Source organism: Cynara cardunculus, assembly GCF_001531365.2.
Source record: "Cynara cardunculus var. scolymus isolate 2C chromosome LG 2, CcrdV1, whole genome shotgun sequence".
NCBI classification, from domain to species: Eukaryota; Viridiplantae; Streptophyta; class Magnoliopsida; order Asterales; family Asteraceae; genus Cynara; species Cynara cardunculus.
In genome coordinates, this window is record NC_037529.1 from 16,226,645 (window position 1) to 16,244,107 (window position 17,463).

The window sequence follows — 17,463 nt, forward strand, 5'->3', positions numbered from 1 at the left end:
TGATCCCTCGCTGATCTGCGAGGGATCAGCGAGGGATTTGCCAAAACTGAATCCCTCGCTGATCCCTCGCTGATCTGCGAGGGATCAGCGAGGGAATTGTCAAAAATGGTTTCCCTCGCTGATCCCTCGCAGATCAGCGAGGGATCAGCGAGGGATTCAGTTTTTGGCTATTCCCTCGCTGATCCCTCGCTGATCTGCGAGGGATTTTTTCCCTCGCTGATAGTCGTCGCTGATACCTTGTTTTCTAGTAGTGCAATAAACCACATTATAAGACTTAATTTATAGGATCAAAAATTAAAATTTATATCTAAATACGTTGTAATAAGTTTATAGGACACGTTTAAGCTTCTTAACAACCGTTTTTAGAACATTTTTATTACAAAGCACCGTACTAACAATCACTACTAGAAAACTGGCCATTTCCGACGGACGGAACCTAATAAACCACTTTATAAGACTTAATTTATAGGATCAAAAATTAAAATCATTTTATCTAAATACGTTGTAATAAGTTTATAGGACACGTTTAAGCAACTTAACAACGTTTTTAGAACATTTTTATTACAAAGCACCGCACTAACAATCACTACTAGAAAACGGGCCATTTCCAGCGGACGGAATCCGCCGGTAATTTACCGACGGATTTCCGTGGGATACCAAAAAAGTCAACTTTTAGTTGACTCCCACCTATTTCCGGCGGATTTCCGGCGTTTTTCATAAGTACATACTTTAATCTTGAATTTACATCTAATTACAACATTTTACCGGCGGATTTTTGGCGAATAATTAAATATTTTCTTAAAAAAAAAAGAATTAACAATTTCCGGCAGATTTCCGGCGGACAATTAAATATTTTTTTAATTTTTTTTACCAATTTCCGGCAGACAATTAAATATTTTTTTAAAGGTGTGTGAATGGTTGAAGAAGCTTAGATTCCTAGACAGCTAAGCTTCTAACCTAGGTGCATTAGTAAACGTCGAAGATGGTAGTTTTTATGGTTTCAAAAGTCATGATTGTCATGTGTTCATGCAAAGACTGCTACCTCTTTCTATAAAAGGGATGRTACCGGCTCCAATATGGGATGCTATCACTGAGTTGTGCACATTCTTTCATGCAATATGCTCAATGGTGTTACACATTGACGACTTGCTTCAAATGCAGACAAGTATAGTGGAAACTATCTGCAAGTTGGAAGGAGTCTTCCCACTGGGATTCTTTGATTCCATGGAATACCTTGTGGTACATTTGGCACGTGAGACAATAGTTGGAGATCCGGTTCAATATCTATGGATGTATCTCTATGAGAGACATCTAGGGTCGTTGAAAAGGACAGTGAGAAACAGATCAAGGGTAGAAAGGTCAATTGTAGAAGCATATTTGTTTAATGAACTATCTACCTACTGCTCGCTGTATTTTGGAACAACGGTGGAGACACGTCTGAGCCGTGAGCCTCAAAATTTTGCCCCCGATTGTTCGTCTTCAAACCGACGGTTAAGTATATTTAAAACTCTGTGTCGAGGATTATTTAATAAAGGCGGAACGCATCTTAATCTATTAGATGAAGATATGGTCAAAGCTCACACATACATTTTACTGAATTATGAAGAAGTTTTTCCGTCCATAGATATCTTCAATATGGAGGTCCTAAATAGAGAGCCATATTGTTAGGACAAAAAATCAGTATTAAATTATATTCGTCTTGAAAGTTAAATATTGTCTATAATTGTAAAAATCATCGTATTTGACTTTTCTTAGACAAGTTTGTCTTTGACTATGTTTAGAGGTTTGACCATATAAATAGGAGTTTGTCTTTGTAATTGTAGAAAAAAGCTCATTTGTAATATTCTGATTACGTAATAGAGAGTTTGACTGAGCTTTGAATGTTTGACCTTTTCTCTCAAAGTTCATCATATGTGCTCTTAAAGATTTATCAGATCTGCCGTTGTTATGAAGATTACATGAAGATTGATCAGTAAATAGGGACACACAATTGGTATCAAAACAGTGTGTGCAAGAAATCAGAAGAAAAGAAATCAGATTTTGAAGATCTTTGAAGATTTTTTCTGGATTTTTTTTAGAGTTCTTCGTGTTCTTCATTTTTTTCTTAAGTTTGATCCAATTTTTTTTTAAAATCTTGTGTTTTTGTATTTAAATCATGATCAAAATGCTCGAAATTAAATGGTGAAACTTTGTTATTCACAAACTTTTGTGATTTGATCATTTCATATCAAGATTTAATCGGATTTTAGTATTTTTAAATTTTTTTCGTGTTCTTGAATTTTTTTTAAAATCAGTGTTTTTGATCCATTTTTTTTAAATCTTTTATGTTTTTTGTGTTTTTGTTAATTTTGATCTGTTTTTGATGTTTAGATTGTTTTAAATTCTGTTAAATCGTTCAAGAGGCCCAACAGTTTTGGCCCATCCGGTTTAGATCCTAGGCCAACCCAATCTCAACCTGTATCGTCTTTCTTCATCTAAATCGCAGAAATCTTGATCGGAGTCTTAATCGCTCAAAACAGAAGGTAAGTTTCACTCTATCGATTTAGCGGACTAGTGATCGGATGCTAAATCGCTTGGTAAATCGATCACCCTTTGTCCGATTTAGGAGTTAGTCGCTCAACAAAATCATCCGGACTCTAAATCATTTACAGGTAAGTCTTTCAATCTCAGTGATTTAGGTTTAATCTTTGAGCACTTTATTCCTAAACCGATCACCTCTTGACCGGTGTTCATATAAACCGATCACCTCTTGACGGGATAAGTGTCCGGATAAGTAATCGATTGATTGTGTGATTGTTTTGTGAGTGATTTAAGCAAAAGATTTGAGCGGACTAATGACCGGATAGCTAAATCAATTGGCTTACTCGAATTTGTGATTGAGACTTCATTGCTTGAGCGGAGAGTTATCCGCACACTGAGTGAACGGTTACATGAGCGATTTAGATTTAACCTTTGAGCGGACTAGTGAACGATTTAGGACTTAGCATTTTTAAACATCGAAGTATCCGGTTTATTAAACCGCTCAATTTATCTCACCGGATATCTTATCACTCAATCTCATTGACCGGATATCCAATCGTTCAATCCATTTCACTATCTGGATTCTTAATCGCTCATTAGGTTTGAACGATTTAAGGTCTGTATTCTAGTTTCAACCTCAAGCCACCCCTTCTGTTTCAGTGTTTTAGCAATTGTCTTCTATTCGATTTCATTAGATCATTGTGTCTGCTAAGAACCCTCTCATCTGTAGCATTGAATGAAATACCATTCGGGGTGCTGATTCTGTATTGACAGATCTTTGGGCTGCCTTACAGCATACACAGCTTCATCATACAAAGTAAAATTCTTCAGGGTCATCGAGAGAAGACAGCTTTATAAGAGTTATGCAGAAGGCTGTGAATTAGAGCTTTAGATTTCTTTATTTTAACAGTTTGTGCAGTTTAGCAATATACAGCACGTTTATATATACAGCAGGTTTCTGTTTTGAGCTTATTTGGTTGCTGAATTTGGTTCATATTGCTCTAAGGTTTACAGAACCTGTTTGTGTTGATCTTAGCTGAGAACTTGTCTAATTCTGCAATCTGTTTTTGCTGTTGCTGCAAGTTGTAATTCATTTTGTTTAATTTTGTTCTTGCTGTTTGCTGTTTGCAGTATTGGCTTTGTTTTCTGTGATTAAGAACATTAGCAAGATGGCATGATAGGAAGCAGAAGGTTTGCAAATTTCCAGCATAAACTGTACTGGGCAGTTAAGGAAAGCTTATTGTGCACTGGAACAGCAGCCCAAGTGGGAAAGAAACAAACCAATTTAAGTCAAATACAGGTTCATTGTGTAAAACCGCAGCTTATTCGAGTTGATCACTATCGGTTTTAATTCATTTTTAACTATTTTGGCTTAAACTGTATTTTCTGCTGTTTATATAGCGGATTGTGCTTTGAGCAATTTAGACTGAATTTGACTTGGTTGTTTAGTAATACACAGCAGGTTGTTTTGGTTCAAGATTAAATCACACAGAATCTGTTTACCAGCTTCTCTATTTCCAAACATTGCTGTCATTCAGGACGAAGTACAAACAGAGACTGCTAAAGGAAGCTGCACAGATACCCTTTGGTTGTGAATCAAGGATTGTAATAGCTTGTAATCATATTCAGGATTTTGTTACGGTTTTTACTTAGTTTGTATTTGGGTCAGATATTCTTGAACTGTTTTGTGTCTTTGGTTTTGAGTTTTAAATTTTGTTTAGATTTTAATTTTTGGATCATTTCGTTTATCTGTTTTGTGTGTTTTTGTTTTCTTTTTGAGCTTAATTGTTTCTCATTTTCTTTTATCTGATTTCACTGCATAGATCCTATATTTGATCAATCTTATTTTTTTAAAATGGCAGTTTTTTATGCTAGAGAATACCGTGAGCTTAAAGAGAAGTATGATAAACTAAATTCAAATTTTAACAAGAACGTCTCATGGACAACTCTTCAGACTGGCTATCTTGAGAGAGAGAAAGAAGAAAATAAATTTTTGCAAGAAAAACTGAGTGATCTGATGGAAACCTGTGCTGATCCAGAAGAGACAGTTAGGTTAAATAAACAGATTGAGGACGTAACAACTATAGTGCATAAATCTGAAAGTGAATTGTTTGATGTAAGAAAACTTTTGAATTTAGAGAAAGAAAAAGTTTTAAAGGCTGAAAAGGTTTTAAATGCTGAAAGGAAAGGTATGGAGAAAGAAAAGAAGAGGATTATGGAAGTTGAGGAAAGATTTGATTCTGAACGAAAATCCTTTGAGAATAAGATTAACTCTCTTGAGCTGAATGCAAAGATGCTGTTAAAGCAAATCTCGGATTTTGAGCAGCTTATCATTTTGGAACGAGCCAAGAATGATAAAGAAAAGAAAGACATCTCCGAAGACTGTCAAAGTGAACTACAGAAATTGTCCGAAAGCATTGATCTAAAGCAAAAGGCTTTAGACGAAGAGAAAAAGCAATTTGCTCTTGAGAAAAGAAATACTTCAAAGAAGTATATAGCAATTGCCAAAGAGCTTACTGAGAAAAGGAAAAGGCTTGACATCGCTTCGGAGAATGACAAGAGCAGCTCCGATGAAGAGAAACGAGAGTTGATAAATCAGAAGAAAAAGTTTGAAATGCTACAGAAGGAGTTAGAAGGTAAACTCCTGGATACTTCAAAGAAATTGTCTGATCTAAAGACAGACATTGAAAATGAATTGAACATGAGAACTGAACTGAAAAAGAAATATGATTTAGTTACTGTTGAAAGAGATCAGCTTTTACAAAAAGTCAAAGACTTTTCGTGTGCTAAAAGCCCAACTGGTTCGCAATCACAGTGTAACACCAGCTTTTATAATTGTTCATATTCGAACAGTTATTCAAGTAGTCCTAAATCTAATGTTTCTAAGAACTATTCTCGTTCTAATTAGTATTATCAAGGATATGTCATTGGATCACCCAATTATTCTTCAAAGATTAAAAGCATTTGGGTTAATAAGTCTGAATCTGTTTTATCTCATACACCTGTTGTTACTAACAATCTTCATTGTCTTGTGAAATCCACTAATGATTTGATCAATTTTAGCAAGAGAAGGATTATGTGCTCAACATGCAGAACCAATAGTTTTGTCAATAACAAAAGGTTCAACAGGTGGCATGGAGATAACAGTTATCAAAACAATTGGAAAGGTAAGAACAGGTATAATCACAATTACTGGTATAGTTCATATTTTAATCCTGGTCATCCTGTTCATAGTGCTGAAAAGAAAATATCTTATAGAAATAAATGGTTTGGTAATTACAACATACCTCAACCAGATACTAACAAAATAGGACCCAAGTTCGTTTGGGTACCAAAATCTACTTAATCTGGTTTTGCAGGTGTGTCAATTTTGTGCTGATCAGAACATCATTTCAGTGATACACCAATGCAGGGGGAGTTGTAATTTATTCCAAACGAGGCTTCTGAACATTTTAGTTCAGAACCCGTGCTTTACCTAGTGTGGTTTCTAAACACTCAGTTTAGAACCGTACTTAAAATGTTTCAATTTTTCTTATTCTTTTGAGCTTAACTGATTCATTACTTAAATCTGTTTTCTAGGGGAAGTCTCTAGAATTTTTTTTTTTTTGAATCTGGAACTGTTTTCTGAAACGAGTACATTTTCTGAACAGGTATTTCTTGAGATTTTACTTGCGTAATTTCTCGTCGTACATAACTCTAATACCTGTTTCAGCTATTCTTCAAACTGTTATTATCACGTCTCTAATATGAAAAAAAAATTCGGTGATAATACACTCGTTTGTATTCAATTTTGTTTTCTGATATTTTTTTACATTGATACATATACATTCATTTTTTTTAATATCAGAATCTGTAAACTTGTTCTTACAKATCTTCATTCATTTCTCTCGTATATACTGAATAATCGAATCATTGTCGCTTCATTCTTTCGTTAATTGTGCTTAAAGCCAAATTACTTGATCAATTTTTTTATCTGATCATTGTGCTTTAGAGAAATAATATTTTTGATCAACCATTGTGATCAAATGTGCATAACGCTAAATTTTAGGAAGGACTGAGTGCTTATCAGAAATACCTCTATGGAATGTCAAAACCGACAGACCTACCCAAGAGGACAACCATATCTGAGTGAGCTTAAATACAAAAGGGTTTGTGTGCCGATATTAAAATGAAAAGGAGAAGGGTAGTTGTTGTGAGCTAAAAGAATTGACGAGAGTTGTGTCAGGATTAAAAGAATACGAAAATCCTGTTCCAAACTTATATACTTCGGGCATTCCACACAATCTATTAGTTCTCAATTCTTTCGAGACTAATATTGAAAAAGGCAAAGCCCAGGCCAATTCTTGTCACAACCCCACTAACTACTCATTTATCTCTCAACAGATAAATGTTTCAATAACATTTGGGGCATGCAGCTCATCATCTATCAATTTCTCATTTGGAGAAAGTTGATANGGGGCATGCAGCTCATCATCTATCAATTTCTCATTTGGAGAAAGTTGATATTGAATCAGAAGGATATATGTCCCCCCTTCAAGTCTTTTTGATCACATATTGAGTCTGATAAATTTGTGTAGTCCACACGATTTATCTTTTTGAGCTTAAATAAAAGCATACGTTGCTTTATTTTTCTACACTACACAGATTTAGCATTTTATATGCTAATTTGCCAAAACATTCATAGATATGCTATTTTTTAGCTATCAATGATTGAATGGAAGACCTGGTGAGATGAGCATTAAAAAGTCTCATATATACAGTACATCCGTTGTACTGAGTATATATGTTATACTCACAGGCCAATCTTTTTATAAGATTGAAAACAATTTCATACGTTGAAATTGGTTGTTACCTTCCCATTCCCTTAATCTGAAAAGATTAAATAAGTGGATTTGCAAAAGATCTACTTACAGTTTCTTGAATTGACGGCTTACTCAGAAAATTTCATTCATCTTATGTATAATGGAATGATTCTCATTTCATCATAAGGGGGAGTATATGTAATAATGAATGAAATATTCATTTCTAAACATTGTCAAAGGGAATCTGATGCAAAGATCAAGGGGGAGTAACTTTAAATTTGGCAAAAGACTCAAAAGAAGCGCGACTGAAGATAATCACAGAAAGATTATTCATGTGCTACAACGACTGAGAGATGTTGAATTTGAAGATCATCTTTACAACATTTTACTGAAGATTTGTTGTCTGAAGATTCTTTGAAGATCAAATCTTGTACATTATTTCTGACAATCACTGTTCTACATTGTCAAAAGAGAAGATCATCACGGTTCTACATTCGAGGGGGAGAATGCTAGAAGATCTTTCTCAACAGTTGATTGGTTGAAGATTTCTTTTGAAGATGACATATTGTGCTTAATGTTTCAAAGTTCAAACAAGACTCAAAGTGCAGAATTTTCTTTCAAGTCTGAATACAAAGGGGGAGAATGTTAGGACTGAAAATCAGTATTAAATTGTATTCGTCTTGAAAGTTAAATATTGTCTGTAATTGTAAAAGTCATCGTATTTGACTTTTCTTAGACAGGTTTGTCTTTGACTATGTTTAGAGGTTTGACCATATAAATAGGAGTTTGTCTTTGTAATTGTAGAAAAGAGCTCATTTGTAATATTCTGATTACGTAATAGAGAGTTGGACATGATTGTAGGTTATGTCTCGGTCAGACCCTGCTTCAGATCTTGTTAGGATTTTGGCATACAAAACGTTACGTACGGTTTGAAGACACCCGGGGTTATTCGTAAATGGTTACAAGTTCCACAGGCTAACTCATGGTAGAAATCGCACCACACACAATACTGGAGTATGCGTGATAGGGTCTTGTTACTCAGATTCCGAGGCCAACTACTATGGCTTGTTGGATGAAGTCCTCGATATAGAATATCATGGGTATGAGCTTGGCCGCTGTGTTGTCCCATTATTCAGATGCACATGGTTTGACACAGTTAACGACGTCCGAGTTGACCCAAAACATAATGTCGTGGATGTCAAACATAGATCAAGACTTCGTTCAGACGACCCGTTCATCCTAGTATCACAAGCTGAACAAGTCTATTATGTACCATATCCATCGAATTTATTAAAAGATTGGTGGTCTGTGGTGAAGACAAAGCCAAGAGGGGTCTATGACTTAGCATCGAGTACCCCTGAAGTCCAATCGGATGAAAATATAGACGATGAACAATTTTTCCAGGAAAACGAACGAATAACCCAACATGAGGGAAATGAAGATGTTCAAGAACCAATCTATCTCGTCACAGGGGAAGACGACATCGAAGTTGCCAACTATCGTTGCGACAACTGGCATGTTGATGAGAGAAGTTACGAAGAAGAGGAGTTCCAATACTCGGATAGTGACTCTGAGGACGAAGAACTTGACTTGTCTGATCACTCGTCAGATGATTAGGCTTCATTTGTAAATTTTAGTCTTAGTAAACTTCGTGTAGTTGTTTTAAATTTTTATTATTTCCATTTTTAAATCTTAATTAGTAAACCATTATTAGACATTTTCAATTATGTGGAATATTTACTGTATAATTGAATTATTGTTGTATGTTTTCTAACGTTGCTTTGTAGAAAATCGATAATGCCGCGCACTCGGATTACCAGTCGAGCTAGTGGTAGTACACCTACCCACGGTAGGGGTAGAGGCTCTAGTATTGCTTCGGCATACCCGGAAGAGATTGAGTCTAGTCGTGGTAGTCCTGCTCCGGAGCCGCTTCCACAACAATGGACGGTTATTGGCATCCGCGGCAAAGAGAAAACATATTTACATCTTTTAATTGATAAAAATATTTTTTTCGTATTGATGCTAATTCAATTCGTAATTATATAGTTTCAGTGACACCAAAGTGATCCGTCGGATCACCAAGATCAACTGAGAGCTGCTTGACGGCCCACTGATCAGTTGGGAAAAAATCCCAAAGGACGTGAGACGCCGAATGTGGGAGCGGTTCCAGGTTTGTGTTATATATTCAACTTATTATATTTTATATATTGTTTTGAACCTAAGAATCGCCTAAACTTCTATGTACAGGGCTATTATACTTGGGATCCGGCTTTGGACGCCCAGATCCTGGAGATAAGGGAGAGAAAGTCGGCCAAGCCGTATAATGATAACATGAGTGCTGCGAGGAAGAAAGCTGGGGAAAAAGCAAGGATGAATRGGTATCCTCRGTACGATGAAACGGACCCCMAYCGRGATATGAGTGTGTTGAAGAATTCCCCCCCCCCCAGCTRGATATCTTCAGATGTATGGGTCCAGATGGTCGATCGTTGGAACAGTGATAATTGAAAGGCTCTTTCCGGTGTGGCGCGTGAGAACCGTGATAGCCAAGTTGCGCTACACACCGGTGGATCAATACCATTTTTGGAGCATGGTGCTCATCTGGTAGAACCTAAAACCCATTAATTTAGTAGTTTGATTTTTAATGTGTTATAATTAACACATGTTTGTATTATTGACCTTTGTAGACACGAGAAAAAGATGGCGTGCCCCCGACTGTTGTGGAATTGTTCGATTACACACACAAGAAGAGGTCGAGAGGAGATGCAGCATCTATGGATTCGGGGGGGGGGGGGTACATGACCACAAAGTGTAGCCAAGTGATGGTAAGTATATCTATCTATTATAATTGGGTTGCCATTTGCTGGGCAAACATTATAATTTGTTAAGTTACAAATTACGTCTATATATATATCATTATTTAGTTTGGGTTGCCATTTGTTGGGCAAACATTAGGATTGTTTAAGTTAAATTTTAAGTATATATCATTATTTAGTTTGGGTTACCATTTGTTGGGCAAACGTTAGGATTGTTTAAGTTAGAAATTACGTATATGTCATTATTTAGTTTGGGTTGCCATTTATTGGGCAAACGTTAGGATTGTTTGGAAACGTCCCATTTATAGCCGTTATGCTGTCAAAATTGACATGCAATCTGTTTTAAACTATATATAAGATGAGTATTTAATTGGTCTCATCCAAAGATACGACGGTGATCCCTCCACCTATACCTTAGTTGATAAAGAGTTGTGGGAGCAAGCGGTTGGGGAAAGCAAGAAAGGGCGTTTATTTAGGTTTGGGTACAACCAATATCCCAATTGTGTCTTGACTGGGAACTACACGGAAGGTGGTTCATCGTCTTCAGATAAGCACGTATGTGTCTCTTTTTCTTTTATGATGTTTATCGACTTAATTTATAATTCATATTAAATATTATAATGTTTTATTTGTTTTATAGGAAATTCAAACCTTAAGGACCCAACTTAGAAACTTACAGGAACAAAGTCAGCGCCAACGGATGGCGGAGGAGGAGCGACACGGGTGGCGGCGGGAGCGACAGCGGGTGGAGGCGGAGCGACGGCGATAGAGGGAGGAGAAACAGGATAAACAACTTCAAGATATGGCTGCTTAGACAACTCAGTCAATCTCAACATTTCCCCCCGCCACCATATTGAATATTGTCTTTGTGTTTGAAACAATTTAGTTTTTGTTTATAACAATTTAGTTTTGTGTTTGGTTGGAATAATTGTCGTTTACATTAATGTATGATATTTAGTTTTATTTCGTTTTTTTAGTTTCTTTTTTAATATTGTACAGATTTACAGGTTTTAAATATTAATTTAAAAAAATTAAAATTAATATTTATATACTTTTCCGGCGGATTTGGGCGGATTTTACCGCCGGTACTTTTTCAAATATAAAAATATATTTTTTAAAATAAATCTAAAATTAATATTTATATATTTTTCCGGCGAATTTCCAGCGGATATATCCATTGGTAAATTTTTAAACTTAAAGATATATTATTTTAAAAATAATTTTATTTTTCCGTCGAGAAAAGTTTCCGGCGGATTTCCGGCGGCAATTTCCGCAGGTAAATTATTTTTTTTTATTTTCAAAAAACACTTAAACATTTTCTTAATTTAATCACGACTTTAAGAAAACCGGCGAGAAATTTCCGGCGGCTGTGATCCGCCAGAAAATGGTAAAATCCGCCGCTGATTCCGTCGAAAAAAATTTACCGGCGCAACTTTTTCCGGCGGTAGAATCCGCCGGAATTAACTATTTCCGCCGGATTCTGCTGCCGGAAAAAGTAGTTTGTTTGGTAGTGAATTTTATTTAGCACTTTTGAAAAAATGTCCTATAAACTCATTTTTTATGGAACATTTGTTCAATTACTGTCCTATAAAATTGGTAATGGGACGTTTTGTATTAAAAGTGTCCAAAAAATTTGTTAAGATGCCTAAAAGTGTCCTATAAACTCTTATTACAACGTCTTTAGATAGGAAACATCATTTTTTGGTCCTATAAATTAAGTCTTATAAGACGGTCTATTAGGACGTTAAAACGTCCTGCAAACCCGATTTTCTTGTAGTATGTGTGAATGTTACATTATATTTTGTGAAAGCGGTTTCACACGATCTGAATACGTACCTTCACCTGTTTCTCTGAAAAACTAATCAGCTCTACACGATTTCACACAATACTAAGGTATCTTCACTTATATTACATGAAGGTTACATTTTTCATACTTCTCATGAAAAATGGCATTTCTCATCAAAATACCAATCTTAGACTTGGGATCAATAGAGAAAAAGGATTTTTGATGAGAAAAGTGAGAAATCCTGAAGGGTACCGTTATATTGTGTGAATTTACGTTATATTTTGTGAAGTTTCCAAGGCAATGGACCTAAATGTTTACCTTCACTAGTTTCTGTGAAGATGGTCGGTCACTGCACCTTCACATAATATACGGTACTTTCACATATTATGACTACTAAATTGAAGACTTTTTACCTACAGGAAATCCGACACTAAAGGATTGATTCATCATAAAACCGTCAACAAAAGTTGGTGGGTAAATTGTTGTTGGGAAACTCAAATCAGTGACAGACTACCCATGTATTCTTTTGGTGATCCATTGGTATTTTCTTGAAATTCATCGGATCCTACCCGAACGTTGGTACTTTCTGGCTAACCCGTCGAAAATTTCCAACAGAAATTTCCTTTGGTGATTTTTGTGGGTAAAAGTCATTTGTTTTGTAGTGTATATGAATGTTATATTTCTCGCTAAAAACGCATTTCTCACAGGAAACGAACTACATATATATGGGGTTGGGTTCCGGTAAGAATACGAGTTATGGTGAGAAGATGAGAACAAAACCTCCATCCACATTCAAATATCTTTGCCAACCTTCAACTACTTTTATTTACCTATTTTCTCATCACAACCGAAGCTCTAAAAATTTAAGCATGTAAGTGTGATTAAATGTATGTAAAAGTTAGCGAAATTGACTAAAAGTGAAGATAAAGGTAGATGAAAGTAGTTGAAGATACATAAGGTGGTTGATGGAAAATCAAGTTACATTTAAAAGTTTTTCATCTAAAATTTTTTTTATATCAATCTTTCTTTATATCAAACTTTGTAATTGACTCAAAATGATAAAAGAAATGTGTGAGACTATTGATTATAATAATAAGATGTATAATGAAGATTGTTCTGTCGTAAATATATCAATTTACACCCTACACGTATTTCCATAAAATATTTACATGCACCACACAAACGCGGTATTATTACCCAGTTTTGTATATAGTATTTGCGGATATTTTTACAATTTTCTTACATTTTTTTGTAATGTACTCGTTTGCAACTTTGTCCAAAAACCTCGAAACCCCCTTTTCTCCCAACCTACATTGCACAAAGAGTAACAGTAGTCGCTAGTATTGTGACAACTTCCCATAGACGAATCCAATTGAATTGTTTAAATTTTCATTTGACTTGTTCAAGTTTTTTCGATCCGCCTAATATTATTTTTTCATTGTTTGGTTTCTTGTTACATGAAAAAATGTTTTAATCATTTTATGTAAAATCAACATATATGGTATGCTAAAGAAAATGATTAAACCCATGCGACTAATCATTTAGTATATATATTGTTTTTTAAATATTATATAGGGAGTGTTAAGTAAATAATAATAATAATAACTGATAATAATCATCTAATAATATTAAAAATATATATAATGAATCTTATGTAAATAATAATTAATGACAATGGTTATTTACTCATAAATAATTAGTTATAATGGATTTTACATATATTGTATTCAATTATCACAAATATTTCATTTATTGTGTATTGATTGCAATAAGGGTTTTTTTTACGTGTAAACTAATATTATATTGACTTGATTAATCATTATCTTCGTTTTATTTATTTATATTTATTATAGTCAATTTATTATTATGTAAATAAAAATATACATATTATTATATTGAGTATCAAGTAAATAACTTTTTTATAAATTGATCGCAATTTCATTCATATAATGAGTTTTTATATGTATTAATGATATATATATACACATGCATCATTAATAACAAAAATTGGTCGTTATAAAAGAAGATGAATAATTTAATTACTTCAATGTTTACTAAATAATTACATTGATAAAAAGAAAAAAATTGGGAAATAAGAAATTGGGATTTTGAAACTTAGAAAAACTTCATTGTTGGTGGTTCATCATTTAATATACATACAAAATTGCTATGGTGTCCCTTTTTTTCTAACAACTACCCTTCTTATTTTCCCCATTCGATAACGATCAACACCCCTCTCTCCAAAAGATAAACAACCAAAGTCATGAAATTGAATGATTGTTTTTTTATTAACCTGGATATCCAACCCGTTATGCGAGCCGACTAATCCCAGGGTGACCACCTGCTTTGCAGCTAGCCCGAAGTCACCACATTTGAACCTCCGTGGCCACAAGGGGATTTTTATTCCTTCTTAGATTTGAATCTGAGACCTCCTGCTGCTTTTGACCTTTAGAGCCAAGCTCAAACTAATCAGGCACCACCTTTGTGGTTGAAATTGAATGATTTTATCTTCAAATATAAATATGATATACAAAAGGAACTAAGAATAATAACATCAAAATCATTTCTTCTCCTGCAAAGGTCTTTGGCTTCGACTGTAATTTGGGTCCATTTAGATTTTTCACATGCACRTGAGAGATCACTATACATTAATATATGAGGGCAACATAATCATAAATAATGATAGCTATAATCCATTAGTAGGATAACTATATAATCATATAAAATGATCAATTTATCATAATTCTACAACTTCAATAATCAAATTATAACTAAATAATAGAAAAAAATTTCATATTTAAAACTCAAATAATTAATTCAACATCTGATAAAAAAAGTAGTCAAAAAATTCCATAGAGAGTGATATCATTGTTAAATCTCTTATTCTATACTTAGAGTTAAATGAAAAAAATATAACATTATGACATTTACTTTTTTATATTCCCTTATATACATGTCAACAACTTTAATCAATCACATTGGAAGAATACATAACAAAAAGATTACATGAATTTGTTGGCCCACTTTCCTTGGAGAAGATTATGGTTAAGTACATGTTCAGGATGTTAGTAAGTGAAGGTATTCTTCTTACTAATTGGGAATTCTTTGATATGCCAACTTCTCAATGAACTTATTCCATGTCTATTCCTCAAGTGCCTCTTGCCTCATTTTCATCCATATCATGTTAATTTCAAGGATTTGAGAATTAAAAAGGATATAAAGGAAGGAGCAAATGAATAGTCATAGGTTAAACCCATGAATGAGAAACCACAAAAAACCCATTCTAATAATGAAGCATACATATTTCATTTAGGGGTAGAGAAGTCATTTACATATTAAACATTTTAGAAAATCAAAATTTTGAGAAAATTCATAGCCATAATTTGTACTACACCATTGTACCACATCATTGGATGTGGTTGTTCCTTATTATAATCAATTTATTATTATATACACACATATAATACATGCAAGCATAAAAATTATTTAAGAATTTTGACATAAAAATTCCTTATAATACACGCAAGCGGTGTTGGATTTTGTGGTAAGCAAGGAGCAATCAACTTTCATCAAGGGAAGGAACATTCTTGAAATGATCAATGTTTTTTCAATAGCCAACCAACTCTACAAAATTATAGGAGTTTTTTCTTTCAGAAATCTATCTATAAAATTATTTAGATAGAATGCCTTCAACCTTGTCAACTGACAGTGAAAGAACAAAATGGGGATACATACCAATACCTATTATACGTAGGAAAATGGAGATCGAAACAAATAACTTGCACGGCCCAGAATAAAAAACAGAAGAGTTTGGAGTATTAAATAACTTGTATCCATAGAATATCTGGCGTGATATAGATAATAAATAAATATGAGTTAATATTATTCCAAGTGTCATTACAAAAATGATGGCAGTTTTGGGCATTAAAATATATTTTTGGTTGGTAATGATTCCCAAAAAGACTAAATTCTGAAACAAAACCACTCATACCCATTAATGCAAGGGAAGACAATGAAAAGCTACTGAACATCACAAATATTTTCGGCATGGGGATAACTACTCCACCCATTTCGTCGAGATAAACAAGACGTATTATATCATAACTTGTTCCTAAAAGAAAAGAGCAAAACCAATAAATTCATGAGATTATTTGTAAAATGGCTCCATTGAGCCCCATATAGGTTATAGAAGAAATATATATATATATATATATAGAGAGAGAGAGAGAGAGAGAGAGAGATAGAAAGAGAGAGAGAGAGAGAAAGAGAGAGAGAGCTTGGTTCAAATGTTAACCAAGATTATTGTGTTAACTTTGTTAACCAAGCTCAACCAATGAAAATCAATCTTTTCTTTATGTTCATATACATCTCATATGTTAATGACAAGGGTAATTAAGTAATTTTACCATTTTATGTAACTCCCATATCAGTAATTGGGAGTTACAAAATATAAAAATCCCATAATTGATGGTGATTTAATATTGATCTTGTTTTTCAATTTGTGATTATTTTTGAAATTTGATTTATCTATCTATAATGTTATTGAATTTGTGATTATTAAAAGATTTTCGATAGTAAAGTTTACGATATCGTCCAAGCTAATATGGATAAACCCATTGGAAAACAGATCGACAACAATGAGAATAAAAATGTTAAAATGGTTTATGATGACAATCGGACTTCGAGCTCCGAAAGTGAAGACAATGATCAAAGCGTTTGTATTGGTAATGGATTAATATGATATTGCATTTGTTTTAATCGACAATGCTCACCTTTGGCAGTTCTCACTTATCTTGCAAAAAAAGTAACTGCAGCTGACCTGTTGAACAACTTCTGTATATTCAGGAGGTGACTCTGTTGAGAGATTCAATCAGTTTACAGGTGAAGACATATGAACTTAACACATAGTGCATTAGATGTTCATATGAAGACATATGAAGACATAGGGACCCACACAAAGATATGAACACATCAGAAACCACACAGCCTTTGATGTCGTGATTCATAATTGTTCATGTCTATTCAAGTCACTAGATGTTCATATGAATCCATATACACACACTCAAACATGTGAAGACATGTGAGCACGTATGAAAACATACAACCCTAGATGCCTTGGTTCATACGTGTTCATGTACATACAACAGAGTTGGCTCCTGAATATACTAAAATGTTCATACGGTTCACATGTTGTTCATATGGTTCACATGTTGTTCATATGTCAATATATATATATATATGTATATATATATAGTGTGTGTGTTCATATGGTTCTTACATTAACAAAAAGAATGAAATTTTTTGATTTTGTAACTCCCAATTAATGATATGGGAGTTACATATTTTTTTTACCTAAATACCCTTTTCCCTTTGTTCACATATTTTTTTTGAAATTGTAAATTTAAAAAATTATTTTTTTTATCATGATTAATCACAACCGTTTATTGTAAGAATCAATGGCCAAGATTAGTTAACAAAGTTAATACAATAATCTTGGTTAACATTTGAACCAGCCTCTCTCTCTCTCTCTCTCTCTATATAT